This window comes from Ovis canadensis, chromosome 14, assembly GCF_042477335.2.
Source record: "Ovis canadensis isolate MfBH-ARS-UI-01 breed Bighorn chromosome 14, ARS-UI_OviCan_v2, whole genome shotgun sequence".
Lineage (NCBI taxonomy): Eukaryota > Metazoa > Chordata > Mammalia > Artiodactyla > Bovidae > Ovis > Ovis canadensis.
The window spans coordinates 55,410,114-55,426,313 of record NC_091258.1 but is presented as its reverse complement, the minus strand read 5'-3'; the positions used below and the strand labels follow the sequence as shown (position 1 = coordinate 55,426,313).

Below are 16,200 nucleotides of genomic sequence, written 5' to 3'. Positions count from 1 at the left end.
CTTTCTGCCTCTGATGACACAGAGTGGGTCAGAAGTGCCTCCCCTGGAGGGCTCGCCAGGGTGGCCAGGGAGACAGAGGCATGAGCTGCTAAGGATGTGGCCCAGCCCACACACACCCCTAGTTCTGTGTCAGGAGCCCTAAGTCCTGGCCCAGATTCCTCCACTTGCTCATCCTGAGACCTTAGAAACTCACATAATCTCACTGTGGTAGATTCTATTGCCAAGCATTGACTAATTTCTTTTACTAACAATTAGAACCAGAAATCTCTTCCATTCCCCATCACAGGTCCTTCACCACTCCCACCCCACATGTATATCCACAACGGGAATTCTAAGGCACACACAAGCAGTCATATTTTTAGTATTTGAGCTTCCAAGGGTCAATGAATGTGTACTCAGTTGCTCATTCGTGTCTGACTCTTGGCGACCTCAGGGACTGTAGCCCACCAGGCTATTCTGTTCAAGGGATTACTCACTTAAGAATACTGGAGTGGGTTGCCATTTCCTACTCCAGGGGACCTTCCTAACCCAGGGATTGAACTTGCATTTCCTGTATCTGCTGCACTGGCAGGCAGATTCTTTACCACTGAGCAATCTGGGAAGCCTCCAAGGGTCCATATTTTGACCTAAAAATAAGTGTAGAAGAGTACTTGCTGACTCAACTCTCAGTTCCCACTCTAGAGTGGAGGAGGTGACCACTCTCCCTGGGATGAGCAAGAGTGCTCTGACAAACAGCCACGACATCCACCCACTTCCGGGCTGAGTAGAGCCCCAGAGGGATTGGGGCAAACAGCCACGGCATCCACCCACTTCCAGGCTGAGTATTGGGGGATCTAAGAACAGATGCTCTCTGGGCCTTACTTCCTGAGCAGGGTCTCCAAAGTGGAAGGCCCAAACTGGCCCTGCACCTTGACAAGTGTTGATTGCAGTGAAACAAGCCTGGTAACTACGTGATTTCAGCAGAGCAGGAGAACCCCAGCTTCCTGCCTTTCTCTAGGCGTGTGGGGAGTAGCCACCTTTCTAGAACCCCAAGAAGGTCTCAGATGATAGTGGAGAGCTGGCTCTTGATCCTGGTGGGTGAGGGGATCCTACAATGTACTGCAACAGTGTGGACATGGCATCGGGCAGAAGATGGGAGATGTAGATGTCTGTGCATTGGTGTCTGAGTGAGTGAGACATCAACAAAGAGTGGAGCAAGGCAGTTCAACAAATGTGCATGGGCAGAGGCTGACCAAAGTCTAAAAGCTGCCATCTCCCTCCACCCTAATGTCCAGGAAGAAAGAGAGACAGGAAATCCTAAATGGCTGAACTTAAGAATGAACTGACAACTGACTCAGAATTTAGGATCACAGAATTAAGCTGAGTTAAACATTATCAACTAACCAGGAAGGACCATGATAGAGAGCCGGATGGGCTTTCCAGTCCAGATCAAAGTGTGTTGGTGACTTTCTGAACATACCTGTGTTTGAGCTCCTCTGGCCAGGTGAGGATCAGAATCACCTGGGGCATTCTGAAGTACTATGCCTGGGCAATGTCTCAGGGAGTCTGATGAAGTGGATCTGGGTTACCGTGTCTCACCTGAGTGCAGTGGCCTGGCAAGGTCACTGCTGGCAAAGTCAGAAGCCACTTCTCAGTGTGATTGCAACATAGCAATGGCCACTCCTGAGGGACAGGTGAGGTTTTGACATAGCTGAAACTCACTTCTATTTCTGCTCAGAGGGATGGACAAAGATGCTTTCCCCACTGACCTGGCTGTTTCACAGACTTCAGTAGAATGAAACACCTTCATTGCACTTGGGAAGCGATGGGGGTTCAGAATAAGGACTTCCTTTCAGCTCCAGCAGAAGAATTTAGCTTCTTTGGATAGACTGAGCTCCCTGTTAGTTGAGGCTGATTGTCTAATCTTGAGGTAAGGGGTTCAAGCAGGAGCAGAAGAAGTTGGACCCACGCCCCCTTGAAGCCTGAATTTCTAAGGCTCTATGACCAGAGGGTCAGTGATAGGCTTGAGGGAATCTGGCAGTGGTCAACGGTGTCCCACAGTGTCATCCCTCCTTGCCTGGACTATAGTATTTGGAGCATCTGCTGGGACAGGCATGTCCACACCTGGGTGTAGTAGTTGCTTGCCTTGTCTTTTGCTTTTGATTTTTTGATAGAAGGTTTTAAAATTGTATGAAGTAGAACCTATCATCGGAGAAGGTGATGGCATCCCACTCCAGTACCCTTGCCTGGAAAATCCCATGGACTGTAGCCTACCAGGCTTTTCAGTCCATGGTGTCATGAAGAGTCGGACACGACTGAGCGACCTCACTTTCACTTTTCATTTTCATGCATTGGAGAAGGAAATGGTAACCCACTCCAGTGTTCTTGCCTGGAGAATCCCAGGGATGGCAGAGCCTGGTGGGCTGTCATCTATGGGGTCGCACAGAGTCGGACGCGACTGAAGTGACTTAGCTTAGCAGAACCTATCATATTTGCCTCAGGAGTTTGCTATTGTGGGGGCAGTGGTAGTGATTGACCCTGTATTCTGAGAAACTCCCCAGAAGTACAGGGAGACAGAGCAGAACACAGGGCTTCTACCAGAGTTGACTCATGCATCTGCTCAAATGTTGTTTATTATCTTCTGCAAATTTTCTCTTCATGATTCCTCCTTATTTTTTTTTCCCCAAATTGGCCTGTTTGTCTTTTTCTAATTAGTTTGCATGAATTTTTGTATGTATGGAAATTAACCTTATTACAAATATTATTTTCTAGCTTTATCATTTGTATGTTGACTTGTATTTTGCCAAACAAATGCCTTATGTTTTTATAGGGTTAGATATAACTCTCTTAACTTTTTAAATAAAACATAAAGAAGAATATTTTATTTATTTATTTTAGAAAAAATAAATAAGATATTAGAAATAAATAAGAATGAGTTCTATGACAAACTAGAGGGGTGAGATGGGGGTGGGAGGTGGGAGGGAGGTTCAAAAGGCAGGGGACACATATACCTATGGCTGATTCAAGTTGATATATGGCAGAAACCAACATAATATTGTAAAGAAATTATCCTCCAATTAAAAATAAATAAAAAATGAATGTCCTTTCTTATTATTTAGAAAGGTGATATTAACACCTGGATTGTATGATTCATCTTCTGATTTTTGGTAAAACTTCTTTGTTTTATTTGAACCTTTTAGCTGGTTGAAATTTATTTTTTGCCTCTGATTGTGGGATGTGAAGTTGCTCAGTTGTGTCCGACTCTCTGCAACCCCATAGACTGTAGCCTGCCAGACTCCTCAGTTCATGGGATTTTCCACGCAAGAATACTGAAGTAGGTTGCCATTTCCTTCTCCAGGGGATCTTCCCGACCCAGGGATCAAACCCGGGTCTCCCGCACTGCAGGCAGACTCTTTGCCATCTGAGCCACTGGGATAAAAGTCTTTTAAATTTTATTTCATTTGGATAACCAGTTTTTCCAGCATTATTGAGTAAATGCTTCCTTGATAACTCAGTTTGTAGAGAATCTGCCTGCAATTCAGGAGACCCTGCTTTAATTCCTGGGTGGGGAAGATCCACTGGAGAAGGGATAGGCTACCCACTCCAGTATTTTGGGGCTTCCCTTGTGGCTCAGCTGGGAGACCTGGATTCGACCCCCAGGTTGGGAAGATCCCCTGAAGAAGGGAAAGGCTACCCACTCCAGTATTTTGGCCTGGAGAACTCCATGGACTGTATAGCCTATGGGGTTGTGAAGAGTCAGACATGTCTGAGTGACTTTCACATTGCTTAAATGGTCCATTTTTCACATTGAATAAAACACTGTCTTTGTCCGATATGAATTTCATACCAATGGGGAACAAATTCTGGTTTTTAAATTAATTTCCAAGAATCTATTTTCCTATTCATATGTCAAGATTATGTTGATTTTCATTATAATGGCTTTTGAGAAGATATATTTGAGAAGTCATAAAGTAAGTCTCCACCCACCTTTTCCCCCTACATTTTTGGAGCAAGTTTTAGGCATATTCGTCTATTAATGTGTGAATTCAAAAATAAGTTAGCCTTTTAAAATTCCAGTTGGAATTGCATTAAGTTCATTGATTAATTTTAAGAGAATATATATATATATATATATATATATATATATATATATATACACATACATATATAATATCGTCTCATCCAAGAGCCTGGTACACTTTTCTAGGCATTTGGCTTTGTTTTCCTCTTTTCATTACAACTTAATATTTGAGTCATATGCATCCTGTGACTGTCCTGTTAAATTTATTCTTTAATGTTTTTCATTTTTGTTGTAAATGGAATGATTTTCCTAATTCCATTTGAAGTACTTAATACCAAGTAAAATTGCTATTGACTTTTACATATTTAGCTTATATATAGTTACCTTACAATTGTTTCATGACTTGTAGTGGGGTTTTTTCTTCTTACCTGTGGAAATATTGCAGGTTGTCTAGGTATACAACAGCAAAAAGATAAATTTGCTTGTATATTTTGATGTTTGTAGCCATCATTTCCACTTTGTGCTTTGCATCGCCCTATCCAGTATCGTAGCCATTGACCACATCTGGTTATTAGAATTTAAATTAAGCAAAAGTAAAATTCAGTCCCTCTGTCACACTAGCCACATTTCAATTGCTCAGTAGTCACATATGACTAGGGGTTATCATACTGGATAGCACAGAATAGAGAATATTTCCACCAGTGCAGAAATTTCTATTAGACAGCACAATGCTAGAGCATTCAAGAAAATTGTATGATAATAATAGTTGTAGTGGTGACTTCTGGATAATCCTTGATTTTAATTGAAATGTCTCATTATTTTTCTTCTTAAAGTCACTCAATAGTCAAGGAAATATAACTTAGATTAATCATGAGATTTTATATTTTAAAAAAAGACCTATTATCAACTAATATTGGTAGGCATGGGGAAAAAGGATGGTCTCAAAGTTGCTGGTGAAAATGTAGTGTTATAACCCTTTGGGCAAGCAGTCTGGTAACATTTAGGAATATACATGTTATTCCTGTGATTATCCTTCAGTAAAGTGACCCCTTAGAAATGAAATGACTAATACATAAGGACAGACTCGTGTACAAGGGTGTTTACTACAGTGTTGTTTGCATGGGTCAGAAATTGAAAACAGAGCAAATTTTGCAACCAGAATGGCTAAAGAAGGTGAGGTATGGCTCTACCATGGCATAGCATGCCACCATTGACAAGGAGGAGTTGGAGCTATATTCAGTGACTTTGAGGAACTGCTGAGTAGGAAAAATAAAATGCAGAAAACTGTGTAAGATACATCATTTTTGTAAGTCAAACAATGAAAAATACTCCAAAGAGTAGCTGCATATGAATGACATAAATATGTAAATAAGATTATATAGAGTTCTTTGTATAGGTGTGTATAGGATATATGAATACGGGGAAAGTTACAGGTTGTTAACATGGGTTATCCGGCAGAGCAGATATGGGATGTGGTTTTGTAAGAGAATGAGTGCAGGGAGGGCATGGTAATATTATTTATGCAAAAAATATATGCATATATGTGCATGAATAAAAAATCTATAAATGAAGAGATGGTTCCATTGATTAATAATGCTCATTTCAAGGTTGTGTGACTTCAGATGACTCCTACCTTTTTTTGTGATTTTAATATATTGTTGAATTCTATGCAGAGAGCAAGTAAGCCAAGTTAGAAACAGCAGAACTCTTTTATTATAGAACCCTTCACCCAAATGCTTAGCACAATGCCTGGCAATCACTATGTGCAGAGAAAACAAAAAAACTAAAAACCCCAAAGGTTGAAAACATTTTAGTTTTGACACTATTCTTTGAAATTGGTCTACATCCCAAAGTTACACACTTACTTTATTTCCTGATATTAAAAATTATATATATCATATTATTTAATTCAGTTAACTTCAGTAGAGATTTAAAAAAAATTAAGCCAATCATTTTCCTTCTCAGGTGAAAAAAAAATCTCATTTAATGTATGATTTTAAAATACATTAATTTTTGAAAATTAAATAGGATTTAAAATTAGTTTTGAATTGCATTCTCTTTTCTGAGAAGTTCTTGTAAAATTCCGTACGCCTTTCTTCAAAACATGCCCAACACCCCCAACAAAATAAATGCACACATACATGCACAGACACACAGTCCAGACTGGAAATTATTAGCCAAACTTGTGGAGTAAAAGCAATTTCCCCTCATTATTTTCTTTTTCTTAACTTTTTCTGGCATTATCAGTCATTTATCTTTCCAGATGAATTTTAAAAACATTTTGTCAAGTTTCATATTTCTTCCCCTGCAAAACTTGCTAGTATTTTGTTTAGGACTGTATAAATCCAATATATTAATTTGGAAAGAATTAGCATTTTTCAATGTTCTATCTTCTTATCCAGAAATTTGCATTTTTCCCTAAAAAAATATCTTGCAAGCTTTCTTTATATATTTAAGACTCTTTAAAATTCAGAGTTTTTTTTTGACAGAAAAGTAAGATGTATTGGTGGGCCTGAGTAAGGAGGAGACAATGCTGAAGCTCTCATGAATACAGGGCCTGCCATTTGTCTAGGGAGCCACCCTTAGGGGTGTATCTGACCCCATAGCCCTTGAGATGAGCTGCTTATCTGCCACCATGTTTTCAAATTCATCCACATTAAACTTAGTAAATCCCCACTTCTCTTGGAGATGTAGATCTTCTGGAGGCCAGGAAACTTGAATCTGGCCCTCCCTGGGGCCTCAGTCACATGCTCCTTGTTCTGCAGCTTGCTATGGATGGACATTATGACTCAGCCAAAGTGGATCCTGGCCCCTGTGCCCTGAGGCTTTCTAAAGGTGCTGCCTATACCTGTCTGGAGCCTGGACTGGGGACCGCATGCTGGTCATGAGTATCTGCTGGAAAGGGCTATCTCCAAGTTCCTTAGCACAGCCGGTATAAGCAACAGGCTACATACACTACCGAGGAGCCATTGCATGTTGCAGCACGTTGGGCCTCCATGGGAAATGAACATGGTTGGCTTAATTGACTGCAAAGAAAATTCATGTTTATTGAGTGTACATACGGCAAAATTCACCCTTTATAGATGAACCATTCTTCAGCTTTTGACAAATATATGCATTTATGTAACCATCAAGATAAAGAATATTTGAAAGTGAAATTTACTCAGTCATGTCCTACTCTTTGCAACCCCATGTGGGCAGCTGTTCCCTTCTCCAGGAATCTTCCCAACACAGGGATCAAATCCCAGTCTCCTGCATTGTGGGTGGATTCTTTACCAGTTAAACTACCAGGGAAGGCCAAGGATACTGGTGTGGGTAGCCTATCCCTTCTCCAGAGGATCTTTCTGACCCAGAAATTGAACGGGGTTCTCCTGCATTGCAGGTAGATTCTTTCCCAGCTGAGTTACAGAGAAGCCCAAAGAATATTTGCATCACTGCATAAAATACACCCTTTCCCCCTTCTAGTCAACTCATATCCTCACTCTTATCCCAAACTTTTTGCTTTTCTCCTAGAATGTCATATAAATGGAACCCTAGAGTACGTTTGCTAATGACCTCTTGATTATCCCTGTAGTTTTGGTGATGCTAACCCCATCCCCCTGGCTTACAAGTAGGGGTTCAAGAATGACCCCTTGACACCAGCTGGGCCAGTGAGACTCAAGCCCAGGACTTCTGTTGCAACTAGTACAGAGATCTGTTTCCACAGGGTCACTGAACACTTGGAAGATAAGCTTAGAACTGCTGAAGGTCATCTTACAAGGATGTGGGAAGAGGCTGCTCATGAACAAAGCCAATAGTCAGAGAAAGAAGGTTTTTACATCCAACCAGGCCTGAGGATGCACCCCTGAATTTTTCAGTTACCTGAGAAAATACAATAGCTTGCCAGCTTTTGTTTGTCTGTCTTTCTGTGCCAGTCAGGATAAGCTTTCTATCATAGAAAGAGGCTTAGTGAGGTTCCACATGCAAATATTTTTTGAGGCCCACTAGGCACCAAGGCATAGAACATGAATTACCTGCATCAGTCTCAAACCAAGTACACCAGAAACAGGGCTCTGATGAGGCACAAACACAGATAAATTAAGAAGTTTTAACATATATAAATACATTTAGTCTGAATATTTTGAATGTGTCTATACAGTTTCAGCTCACCAGATTATTTCCTAGACCCAGCTTCTTCATCTAACCTATCACTTCTTTTCTCAATGGACACTGACTTTGATTTTCTCTAAGGAGCAGAAAAGGGAAGTGGAGAGGACATTGCTGTTTTGAGTAAATCCCCAGGACCAGGTCACAATTCACCTAAGTTGACCACTTATTCTACCTTTAACAAATCAGCTTCTATAAAATTTTGGTGGTGTAGTATCTCTTCATATATATATGGGTAATGAAGAAGCAAACTTGTGTTTATTTGCAAATGATACAATTTTATAGATAAGGTTTAAGAAATCTACAAGAAATCTACTAGAGATAATAGCCAAATACAGAAGGTCTAAGATACAAGATAAACATACATATACAAATAACCACTGTACTGTTTATATTAGTCACAAATAATTGGGAAGTTGAAAATTTAAAATACCGCCTATAGTTGTATTGGTGAGGTGAAGTCGCTCAGTCGTGTCCGACTCTTTGCGACCCCATAGATTGTAGCCTACCAGGCTCCTCCATCCATGGGATTTTCCAGGCAAGAGTACTGGAGTGGATTGCCATTTCCTTCTCCAGAGGATCTTCCCAACCCAGGGATCGAACCTGGGTCTCCCACGTTGTAGGCAGATGCTTTAATATCAAATGTTCATACAGATAAATTTATCAAGATGTGTGCAAGACCAATAAACAGAAAACTAATCAAACATTGCTTAGAAAAATTAAAGACCTAACAAAAAAGAGAGATATACCATCTTCATGGACTCATTATTGCTGAGATGTCAGCTCTTCCCAACCTGAGTCACAGATGCAATGCAATCTCAGTTAAACTCTTAGTTTTTTAATTAATTGAGACAGACAAGGTAATTCTAAGTTAGTTTTTTTTTTTAAAGCAAAGGGAATAGAATAGCCAAAACAATTGTATGAAGAATAAGTGTGGAAATCTCCCAACATCTGATTTCAAGGCTTAATATAAGGCATCAGTAATCATCACATTAGGCATAATCAGTGTAACTGGCATTGGAATTCCCGTATAGACTAATGAAACAGAATAAAGTATCCAGTTGTAGGCCCATCCTTACACAGTCAACTGACTCTTGACAAAGGAACCAAGATGATTTATGGGAAAAGGATAGTCTCCCAACAAATAGTGATGAAACCAATGAATATCCATATGGAAAAATCACTACCCTTAACTTGAAATGGATTGGGTTATACTCATGATAAACATATACAAGTTTATTGTTAACTCAATAATAATAACCAAATAAAAATCAAGAATATAAACATCCAGGGAAATTTTCAAGAAGACAGCAGAAGAAGAAATCAAATGTCTAATTCCTTGTAAATTGGATTAGGGTTCTATGTAATCTGAATCAAGGTGTGGAAAGAACTATTTTTTTTAGGAGAGGAGTAAAAAAATAAAATGTTTCTAAAGTATGCTTGGAAGAAATCAGATGGACAAGCAACAGTTAAAAAATTAAAACTAAAGACTAATTAGAGGAGAGGGAACTGGTTTTGCCAAATAAAATATAATGCAAAAATACTTATTAATAAATTGACGTGATGCTTTATTGAAAATAAATATACAAATACAGAAAGTAGACTAGAGAGATTCAAATCAGTTTTGTTAGAAGTTCTTAATATTTGAGGACTATTCCACAAGTGATACTGGGGTAAATGGAAACCTACACAAGGGAAATAAACTCAGTTTATCCTTACATCATAACCCAAATAGGTAAAAGTGTTGAAAAGTTAAAAATTAAATAAAAATAAAACTAGAGGAAAGCCTCAGTACATACTGAAATAATCTCTTGTCTGAGAGGTGGCTTAACACTATGAAAGAAATCTTAGTAGGTCAATGGTTTGGCTATGTTGAGATTTACGTATTTTATTTCAAAGTGAGGTCACAAAGCAAACTTGCAATTGGGAAATATTTTCTACAAATATAACAATATTTTTTATTCTACATACAAAAAGACTTCATATATATATTTAATTTTAATTTATATTATTGAAGTATAGTTCATTTACAATACTGTGTTAATTTCTGCTCTACAGCAATGTGATTCATATATATATATATAGGAGAAGAAAATGGCAACCCACTCCAGTATTCTTGCCTAGAGAATTCCATGGACAGGGGAGCCTGGTGGGCTGATGTCCATGGGATCGCACAGAGTCAGACATGACTGAAGTGACTTAGCACATATATATATGTGTGTGTATATACATATATTTTTATATATATAGGGCTTCCCTGGTGGCTCAGAGGTTAAAGCATCTGCCTCTAATGTGGGAGACCTGGGTTTGATCCCTAGGTTGGGAAGATCCCCTGGAGAAGGAAATGGCAACCCACTCCAGTGTTCTTGTCTGGAGAATCCCATGGACAGAGGAGCCTGATGGGCTACAGTCCATGGGGTCCCAAAGAGCTGGACATGACTGAACAGCTAACACACCCACACACACAACATACAGTACATATACGCACTCTTTTTCATATTATTTTTCATTATTGTTTATCACAGGATATTAAATATAGTTCTCTGTGCTATATAGCAACACCTTGTCATTTATTCATTCTATATATAATAATTTGTATCATCTAATCCCAAGCTCCCAATTCACATATAAACTTAAAAAATTAAGATACCCCAAAGAAAAAAAAATGCATATACAAGAATAAAGGTAAATGACAAGTGAGTATAGAAAGTATCAATCTCATGAGTATATTTTAACACTAATAATTAAAACAATAAATATGATACCATCTTAAGCCATCAAGTTTATAGATTTTCCAGAACTGTGATTCCGACGCCAGCAGGGGCACAAGCCAGAACATGGAGCTGGAAGAAGCGTGAATTGTTACATCTATTAAGAATGCAGTTTAGCAATATTCGTAACATTTTTTAGAATGTTCATATTTTTAATTTAGTAAATTTACTTTTAAAAATAAAATTCTTAATTTTAAAATGTACTAAATTGCCTCATAAAATAATGTAAAATATGGACAGAAGTTCCTACATTATTCATGATATCAGAGAGAGAGAGAGACAGAGAAAGAGAGTGAGAGAGAACTGAATTCCAACAATATAGAGGGAGCAGTGGGTTTCCCTGAAGGCTCAGACAGTAAAGAATCTTCCTGTCAGTGCAGAAGACCTGGGTTTGATCCCTGGGTCAGGAGATCTCCTGGCGAAGGGAAAGACTAGCCACCCTATTATTTTTGCCTGGAAAATCCCATGGACAGAGGAGCCTGGTGGGGTATAGTCGGTGGGGTTGCAAAGAGTCAGACACAGCTGAGCGACTAAAACACACACACACACACACACACACACCCCAGAGGGAGCAGTTGATCAATACCTTCACGTTCACACTCTGGTATATTATGCAGACATTCCAGTTGTTTACAAGGTGGGTTGAAATATATGGGAAATTGTGTGACATAATGATACACATATTGAGAAAAATATTTATAACACATGGTTAATATGCATAATATGCAAAAAGTATTTGCAAAAAAAAAAAAGTGATCCAATTAAAAACATGCCAAAGGCTATCAATAGATAATTCACAGAGAAGAAAACCCCAGTAGTCATCAAACTGAAAAAACATATTCAAACTCAGGAAACTGGGAAGTAAAAATTAAAGAAAAAATGAAATACTGTGTATTACCCACCAGGCCGACAACAATGTACAAGTGATAACATTAAGTGCTGGCAAAGCGGCAAAGCTCTAGACATCCCATGTATTGCTGGTAGGAATGTGTCTTGCTTCAGCCTTTTGGGAAAGTAATCTTAGAAAGCTATTAAAATTAAAATATGCATATCCTTTGACCCAGCAATTCCATTTTATAACTCCATCTTACAGAAATAAAAGCATTATTTTTAAAGAAGAGGGGAGAATACATCTTCTGAATGTCCATTAACAGAGGAATGATTGGATATACATTGTGTGTGTCAGAACTATGGAATATGATGCAGTTATGAGAGACAGATCGGTTTTACCAAAGGGACACCATGATAATTCACTGAGAATAAAGTAAGTCACAGAAAATGAAAAATGTAGGATATGTGTAGGAGAGTAAAAACCTATTTTTAGTAAATCTTTGTTTTCTTTCTAACTTTTTTGTTTTTTATTTTTTCCTTGTCTTTTCTTAAATCGATTCCTTCCTTCCTCTCCTCCTTCTTCCTGACTTGCTCTTCCCTACCTGTCCTCTTTCCAAGCTTTCTTTTTTCCTCCCTTCCTCTCTCTCTGTCTTTCTTTCTTGCATGTTTTCTTCTTTATCTCTCCATTACATCTGTCCAGCTGTTCATTGTGTCTTGCGGACAAAAATGCAGTAATATAAGAAATAGCACATGCTGTTAGCATCAGTTATTTTCTGAGGTTGGAGTGGCAGGAAGGAGACAGGTTGTTAATTGGGTTTTTGTGCCTGTTTTTTCATCACTGGTTACAGGGAACACAGAACAATTTTACAATTTTGGGGGGGGAAAAAGATCTAAGAAAAAAGATTTTATGTCATGATAATGCTCTGATCTCTATTTTTGTTTTGTTTTCTTTTGGTTTGAGATACAGGTGAAAGAGATAAAAAATAAAAGCTCCAGTATGTTCAAAGCTTACTCTGATGAACAGAGAGAGGTGTGTTGATGAGTTTTGCTTCTTCGTATTATAATGTGCTTTCTAAACCTAAATAAAAAGCATTTAAAAAAATATATATTAATGAAGTCAGGTTGCTCATCCTCTTTCATTCAAGGGAGATGTGGATTGTGCTTTTTCCAAGGCGTCTCTAGGGATGAACCACCACACTAGGTTCCCCAAGCAGTTAGGAGAGGGCATTGCTGCCCCTGGTTTCTGGGACATGAGGAAGACCTAAAGGGGGGCAGTGGATCCCAGGCTGAGCCCTGCTCACCAGGGCATATCAGCATCCTCATATTTTGAGGTCCTGTGTGCCATCTTCAGTCCTCCTGTCAGCCCATGAGAGGGCCCTGCAGGATATGGTCATAGAAAGAAGAGGGAGCTCATTCCAGACGCAGGAAAGCAGTGAGTCAGGATGGTGGGGAGGTTAAGGGAAGAGCCGCGTGGAGGAACCATTGGCACTTCGTGTGATCTGGGCCAGAGCCTGTCCTGTGGGGGCTGAGTGGGGCCAGAAGCTTCTGGAGCGATCCCACTTTGGGGACGATCCATGCTGGGCATGGATGAGTAACTCTTCCAACCCTGGCAATAAAGTGGGGGAAGGAGACAGTAGATAAGCAACGGGCAAAATTAAAACCAGTAATGAGCCATATGAATATTGCGGTGTGATGATGCTGGAGACACATTTATTTGGGAGCACTGCATGTTCTGGGAGAACATAATGGCAATGAGGTTGGTGTCCTCATTTTCCTCCACCGAGTTTCCGCTTATTGGCCCTGGAGGCTGGCAGCACCCGCACCTGTGCCCAGATGCTTTTAAAACCTTGGCAGGGAGAGGCAGGCCCATAACGGAGGGAGGCGAGAGCTCCAGTGCCTTTTCAGTGGGGAGGGCCATGAGGGCTGGGGAGGTGGCCCCCGCCACCACCCTTGCCCACCTGGGTGAGCAGCAGAGGCTAAGTCCACCAGAAGTCTTACTGTGACAACAGTGCTGTCGCACATCCTTCAAGGGGATGCTTGTTCTGAAACTACACCCCAGGGGAGATCCTGCATGTGTGGGGTGTCGCATGAGTCTGTGCTGAAGAAGGGCGGGAGGTGGTTTGAATCTGCAGCACCCTTCCAGGGAGCTGCTCTCCCTTTGGGTCAGGGCTTCCGCCCAGAATCGCTTCCTCCTTGGGCCACTGGAAATGCCTTTCAAGGACTAGAGTCCTGAGGCTGAGAGGGTGCAAGAGGCTGAGCTGTAAGGGGGAGGACAGCAAGGCTTAGCCGAAGGGGCTTGGTCAGGATGAATCTAGAGGCTCTGACTGTCAGGAGCCAGTTTTACTGGAGGGTGTCCTCAGGGCCCACCCACCCTATGCAGGTGCTGGGGAGTCAGGCAGCAAGGGTTCAGTGGACATGTGGCGGGTACCAGAGGTCCCCAAACCTCCCACACTGTGTTACTAAGAAGGAGGTGAGGCCAAAGCACCACTGCCGAGTACTTGGAGGCGGCCAGAAGGGTTTATTAAAGCCAAGATGACTGCATCCTTGAATCGGCTTCTCCCTCCACCAGGTGGGCCAAGAACCTTTCTTGTGGTCGGGGGCTGTAGGGATTTTCGTGGCTTTCCTCCTGTGGGTAGTTTCATGCTTGTCTACTGCTTCTGAAGTTATAGCTAGAAAATACTTTTCAATTGGCAATTTTTAGCAAGATCACTCCAAAACTGGGTCATGGGTCTAAGCCTGATCAATTTGTAGAAATACTATGTATGTGTTAGTCGCTCAGTCTGGTCCGACTCTTTGTGACCCCATGGACTGTCACCAGCCAGGCTCCTCTGTCTGTGGAATTCTCCAGGCAAGAGTACTGGAGTGTGTAGCCATTCCTTTCTCCAGGGGATCTTTCCGACCCAGGGATTGAACCCAGGTTTTGTGCCTTGTAGGCAGATTCTTTACTGTCTGAGCCACCAGGGAAGCCCAGATATACTATACAGCTGCTCATGTTTCTTTAAGGTATGCTTATTTGGGAATTAAAATATACATGCTTATTGTTGGGCTTCCCTGTCCTTTACTATCTCATGAAGTTTGCTCAAACTCATATCCATTGAGTCAGTGATACCATCCCACCATCTCATCCTGTCGCCCCCTTCTCCTCTTGCCCTCAGTCTTTCCCAGCATCAGGGTCTTTCTTTCCCAGTGAGTCAGCTCTTTGCATCAGGTTGTCAAAGTACCGGAGCTTCAACTTCAGCATCAGTCTTTCCAGAGATATTCAGGGTTGATTTCTTGTAGGATTGACTGGTTTGATTTCCTTGCTGTCCAAGGGACTCTCAAGAGTCTTCTCCAACACCACAGTTTGAAAGCATCAATTCTTCAGCACTCAGCCTTCTTTATGGTCCAACTCTCACACCCATACATGACTAACTACCAGAGAAAGAATAGCTTTGACTATCCAGACCTTTGCCAGCAAAGTGATGTCTCTGCTTTTTAATACGCTATGTAGGTTTGTTATAGCTTTTCTTCTAAGAGCAAGTGTCTTAATTTCATGGCTGCAGTCACCATCTACAGTGATTTTGGAGCCCAAGAAAATAAAATCTGTCACTGTTTCCAGTTTTTCCCCATTTATTTGCCATGAAGTGATGGGACTGTATGCCATGATCTTCATTGTTTTGAATGCTGAGTTTTGAGCCTGCTTTTTCACTCTGGTCTTTCACCTTAATCAAGAGGCTCTTTAGTTCCTCTTTGCTTTCTGTTATTAGGGTGGTTATCATCTGCATATCTGTGTACACATGCTTGGTGAAAGAGAAATAATTTATACAGTGAAATGCATTCGTAACTGATCCATATACTCATAAAAGTTCTTCTCCACGTGTACATGAAGATGTGCTGTACTCTAAGTAGTTTTCAGGGACAGCTTTGCTTCAGCATGATTCTGAGTGCTGAGCCCGGACCTCTATGTGTGATATAATTCTGTTATAGCTAGGAAGCTCTGAAACTCCTCTAAGCCATTGTTTCCATGGTAAAAATTGGAAAAGCTAAGCCTAGAGAAGAGAAGGTGTTTGTGTAAAATCGGGGCAGCACCCAGAGTGAATTCTGTGGATGCACCTTCCAGCTATCTGGCACCTTCTTCTATCCCTAAATGCTTCCCCAACTCTCCGTGCAATTCTGCCCAGCTGAGGATCACATCAGTGCCTCCCTTCATGGTCCTGATTCACAAAGTCCAGAGCTGAGCAGCTTCTCAGTAAACAGTTCATTCCTCTGCCCCAGCCACATGTCTTAGGCCTTTCAGATGCTGCATTCCAGGAGCTAACTTCTGGTAGAGAGACTGTTTGTGAGTGTGTGTGTGCACGCGCACGCGCGTGTTTGCACACACGCTTGCCAGTGATCTAGATGCTCTGGCACAGGCCCATCCTTCACAGGGCCAGGGGCATGAGCTGGTCTGTGGATGCCCCTAGTACAGTGGCC

General features: G+C 40.9%; 1 non-coding gene across 1 annotated transcript; it reads right to left on the bottom strand.

Annotated features, from left to right (window-relative positions):
* Positions 1–6,903: 6,903 nt before the first annotated feature.
* Positions 6,904–7,032, bottom strand: LOC138419832 (small nucleolar RNA SNORA70). Its single transcript, XR_011249091.1, has one exon. It is a non-coding gene; the product is annotated as a small nucleolar RNA SNORA70 (small nucleolar RNA).
* Between the last annotated feature and the right edge of the window lie 9,168 nt (positions 7,033–16,200).